We start from the raw sequence: 5868 nt of genomic DNA on the forward strand, positions 1-5868 counted from the left end.
AATAAAGAAAATAAATGAATGATTGAGAATAAAAGGTTGGGGTGCCAATAGAAACTCTCTCATTTTTCTTCTAGATTTCTATTTTTTGGTTTAGGATTTTATATAAATCCGATCATAAGCTTGTAAACAACTATTAAAATAGTTTGATCAAGTGTTATAATTTTTTGTAATGTTGAGATTATAATTTGAGCCAACCTTGGCTTTAATTGGGAAGTGATAAATAATTTAAGAAATTGAGGTGTAATAAGTAAAAGTTGGGGTGCCAAAAGCAGCTCTCAAAGATAATCATGAAGTGAATGAAGATATGCAACACCATTACTACAAAGAGATTATATTGTCACACTAAATTTTCCTTCCCTCTTTCTATTTCTTTTTTTTTTTTTTTAAACCATTACATTCTAAAATAAAACAAAAGATATCAAGAAGATAATATCCTACCCATTAATACAAAGAGATTATATTGTCACACCAATATAATATCCTACTCAATCATGAAATTTCCAAATCATAATCACTTTGCCCAATTCTTTTGCTGCCTGAATTCATCTTTTCGAAATCAAAGCAAATACAAATTTCTTATAACTATTCAACCTCAATGCCACCCCTCACATTTTCTTCCTCTTCAAGAACCTTTCAATTTCTAATAATCGACTTGTAAATTGAAAAGCATCGGTGATAATACCGTGTGCCATAAAATAGGGTTGTAGCTCATGCTCCTTTGCTCATAAAATACCCAGAAGACCTTCGACACTCTAGACATTCAACAAGGCTCATCACAATCACACAACGATGACAGACCCATCAATCATCAAAACACCTCGTTTAACCTTCTCTAACGAACCTAAAGTCTTGTCTAATTCTAAAACTCTACGAAACCTCCCAATAAATCACCAAACTCCACATTACTCAAAGGGATAACTCTTAACTCACATTTCATTGAACACCGTCTTTGTCGAATCTATGTACTCATTATATGCAAAATTTGCTAGAAGCGAGTTACAAATGTCCAATCCAATTCCATGACCCAATTTATAAAGTTAATTGAAAATCAAAAATGCATTTTAGGTTTTCTTGGCAATGATTTGTGCAATAATTACAAAGCGATAAATCAACAAATCAATAATTATTTTATGGGCTTTAATTTATTTGAGGATCTTTTCAATTGACTGGAACTAGAAGGAAATTGAGAGGGACTTGATGAGAGATTTGTTGGTAAGTGAAGTGTATGCCCATTTTCACCCTTGTTGTACGTCTAATACTTTAAAACCCGTGTATTAATTTACCCCTTCTACACTGCTCGCTGTTTCTTAGCAAAGCAATCATCTCTTTTCAACTTAGAATTTAATATTTTTTAGATAACAATCAGAGTTTCATGTGCACCATAGGTCAAACATATTTTCAATAGAATCGTGATAATATGACTCCCCCACGTGGCATACTCAATCGACTCCCTGAGGTGGGGTGCGCCAGAACCATGGATTTTATGCCTCGGGATATATAATTGCACATCCCCATACATACAACTATGTATCCCGAGGCATCAAGTCCATGGTTTTGGCGCACCCCACATCAGAGAGTCGATTGAGTATACCAGGGGGGGGGGAGCATAATATCACCACTCTTTTCAATATGATAGAGCGATTGTTTAACTAAAGTTAAAAATTTTGTTGATTGTGAGTTGTGACACCTATTTAGTATTTTGGGAGTTTATAATAGAAAATAAATCATTGTTTTAAAATTAAATAACAATGATTAAATACTAAGTTGTTTTAAGGCTTACAATTTTCATTAGATATATGTAGCCATTTTATTTATTTTGTTTGTTTATTTAAATTTTGTTCTTAATTTTTGGGCTTAGAGCCTTGGCCATAGCTTGGTTGGTATGACACATGGCGAAACAACTTTGAGGTGTGGGTTCAAGTCCAGCTTACCCATTAAAAAAGAAATCGTCAAAACTAGGATTCCTAGTTTCCAAAATGCAAGATGTGCTCTAGTCATATTAATTAAGGGGATAAACCTACTTAAATCAAATTTTCTTTTGGAGAGAAAACAAGGGTAAACATCAAGAAGGGTAGGTCAAGTGGTCAAAACCCCACAAAGCAATGAATTCCTTGGGGCTTAATTGACCCTCGACTCAATCAATTGCGTGTATAACTTTCAGTTTAGCTAAAAATAAAAATTTTGGTGATTGTGAGTTGTGACACCTATTTAGTATTTAGGAGTTTATAATAGAAAATAAATCATTGTTTTTAAAATTAAATAACAAGGATTAAATACTAAGTTGTTTTAAGGCTTACAATTTTCATTAGATATTTGTAGCCATTTTATTCATTTTATTTATTTTATTTGTTTATTTAAATTTTGTTCTTAATTTTTGGGCTTAGAGCCTTGGCCATAGCTTGGTTGGTATGACACATGGCGAAACAACTTTGAGGTTGTGGGTTCAAGTCCAGCTTACCCATTAAAAAAGAAATTGTCAAAACTAGGATTCCTAGTTTCCAAAATGCAAGATGTGCTCTAATCATATTAATTAAGGGGATAACCCTACTTAAATAAAATTTTCTTTTGTAGAGAAAACAAGGGTAAACATCAAGAATGGTAGGTCAAGTGGTCAAAACCCCACAAAGCAATGAATTCCTTGAGGCCCAATTGACCCTCGACTCAATCAATTGCATGTAAGACTTTCCGTTTAGTTAAAAATAAAAATTTTGGTGATTGTGAGTTGTGACACCTATTTACTATTTAGTAGTTTATAAAAGAAAATAAATCATTGTTTTTAAAATTAAATAACAAGGATTAAATACTAAGTTGTTTTAAGGCTTACAATTTTCATTAGATATTTGTAGCCATTTTATTTATTTTTTTTGTTTATTTAAATTTTGTTCTTAATTTTGGGCTTAGAGCCTTGGCCATAGCTTGGTTGGTATGACACATGGCGAAACAACTTTGAGGTTGTATGGTTCAAGTCCAGCTTACCCATTAAAAAAGAAATCGTCAAAACTAGGATTCCTAGTTTCCAAAATGCAAGATGTGCTCTAGTCATATTAATTAAAGTGATAACCTTACTTAAATCAAAATTTCTTTTGTAGAGAAAATAATGGTAAACATCAAGAGAGGTAGGTCAAGTGGTCAAAACCCCACAAAGCAATGAATTCCTTGGGGCCCAATTGACCCTCGACTCAATCAATTGCGTGTAAGACTTTCGGTTTAGCTAAAAATAAAAATTTTGGTGATTGTGATTTGTGACACCTATTTAGTATTTAGTAGTTTATAATAGAAAATAAATCATTGTTTTTAAAATTAAATAACAAATATTAAATACTAAGTTGTTTTAAGGCTTACAATTTTCATTAGATATTTGTAGCCATTTTATTTATTTTGTTATTAATTTTTGGGCTTAAAGCCTTGGCCATAGCTTGGTTGGTATGACACATGGCGAAACAACTTTGAGGTTGTATGTTCAAATCCAGCTTACCCATTAAAAAAGAAATCGTCAAAACTAGGATTCCTAGTTTTCAAAATGCAAGATGTGCTCTAGTCATATTAATTAAGGGGATAACTTTACTTAAATCAAATTTTCTTTTGGAAAAAAAACAAGTGTAAACATCAAGAAAGGTAGGTCAAGTGGTCAAAACCCCATAAAGCAATGAATTCCTTGGGCCCAATTGACCACCGACTCAATCAATTGCGTGTATTACTTTCTATTTAGCTAAAGTTAAAATTTTTGGTGATTATAAGTTGTGTCACCTATTTAGTATTTAGTAGTTTATAATAGAAAAAAAATCATTGTTTTTAAAATTAAATAACAAGGATTAAATACTAAGTTGTTTTAAGGCTTACAATTTTCATTAGATAATTGTAGCCATTTTTTTTATTTTGTTTGTTTATTTAAATTTTGTTCTTAATTTTTGGGCTTAGAGCCTTGGCCATAGCTTGGTTGGTATGACACATGGCGAAACAACTTTGAGGTTGTGGGTTCAAGTCCAGCTTACCCATTAAAAAAGAAATCGTCAAAACTAGGATTCCTAGTTTCCAAAATGCAAGATGTGCTCTAGTCATATTAATTAAGGGGATAACCTTACTTAAATCAAATTTTCTTTTGAAAAGAAAACAAGGATAAACAACAAGAAGGATAGGTCAAGTGGTCAAAACCCCACAAAGCAATGAATTCCTTGGGGCCCAATTGACCCTCGACTCAATCAATTGCGTGTAAGACTTTCAGTTTAGATAAAAATAAAAAATTTTGTGATTGTGAGTTGTGACATCTATTTAGTATTTAATAGTTTATAATAGAAAATAAATCATTTTTTTAAAATTAAATAACAAGGATTAAATACTAAGTTGTTTTAAGGCTTACAATTTTCATTAGATATTTGTAGCCATTTTTTTTATTTTGTTTGTTTATTTAAATTTTGTTCTTAATATTTGGGCTTAGAGCCTTGGCCATAGCTTGGTTGCTATGACACATGGCGAAACAACTTTGAGGTTGTGGGTTCAAGCCTAGCTTACCCATTAAAAAAAAATCGTCAAAACTAGGATTCCTAGTTTCCAAAATGCAAGATGTGCTCTAGTCATATTAATTAAGGGGATAACCTTTACTTAAATCAAATTTTCTTTTGGAGAGAAAACAAGGGTAAACATCAAGAAAGGTAGGTCAAGTGGTCAAAACCCCACAAAGCAATGAATTCCTTGGGCCAATTGACCCCGACTCAATCAATTGCGTGTAGGACTTTCATTTAGCTAAAAATAAAATTTTTGGTGATTGTGAGTTGTGACACCTATTTAGTATTTAGTAGTTTATAATAGAAAAAAAATCATTGTTTTTAAAATTAAATAACAAGGATTAAATACTAAGTTGTTTTAAGGCTTACAATTTTCATTAGATATTTGTAGCCATTTTTTTATTTTGTTTGTTTATTTAAATTTTGTTCTTAATTTTTGGGCTTAGAGCCTTGGCCATAGCTTGTATTGCTATGACACATGGCGAAACAACTTTGAGGTTGTGTGTTCAAGTCCAGCTTACCCATTAAAAAAGAAATTGTCAAAACTAGGATTCCTAGTTTCCAAAATGCAAGATGTGCTCTAGTCATATTAATTAAGGGGATAACCCTACTTAAATCAAATTTTCTTTTGGAGAGAAAACAAGGGTAAACATCAAGAATGGTAGGTCAAGTGGTCAAAACCCCACAAAGCAATGAATTCCTTGGGGCCCAATTGACCCTCGACTCAATCAATTGCGTGTAGGACTTTCAGTTTAGCTAAAAATAAAAATTTTGGTGATTGTGAGTTGTGACACCTATTTAGTATTTAGTAGTTTATAATAGAAAATAAATCATTGTTTTTAAAATTAAATAACAAGGATTAAATACTAAGTTGTTTTAAGGCTTACAATTTTCATTAGATATTTGTAGCCATTTTATTTATTTTGTTTGTTTATTTAAATTTTGTTCTTAATTTTTGGGCTTAGAGCCTTGGCCATAGCTTGGTTGGTATGACACATGGCGAAACAACTTTGAGGTTGTGGGTTCAAGTCCAGCTTACCCATTAAAAAAGAAATCGTCAAAACTAGGATTCCTAGTTTCCAAAATGCAAGATGTGCTCTAGTCATATTAATTAAGGGGATAACCTTACTTAAATCAATTTTTCTTTTGGAGAGAAAACAAGTGTAAACATCAAGAAGGGTAGGTCAAGTGGTCAAAACCCCACAAAGCAATGAATTCCTTGGGGCCAATTGACCATCGACTCAAGCAATTGCGTGTAGGACTTTCTGTTTAGCTAAAGTTAAAAATTTTGGTGATTGTGAGTTGTGACACCTATTTAGTATTTAGTATTTTATAATAGAAAAAAAAAATCATTTTTAAAATTAAA

This window comes from Akebia trifoliata, chromosome 14 (genome assembly GCF_017979445.1).
Source record: "Akebia trifoliata isolate Shusen 1 chromosome 14, ASM1797944v1, whole genome shotgun sequence".
Lineage (NCBI taxonomy): Eukaryota > Viridiplantae > Streptophyta > Magnoliopsida > Ranunculales > Lardizabalaceae > Akebia > Akebia trifoliata.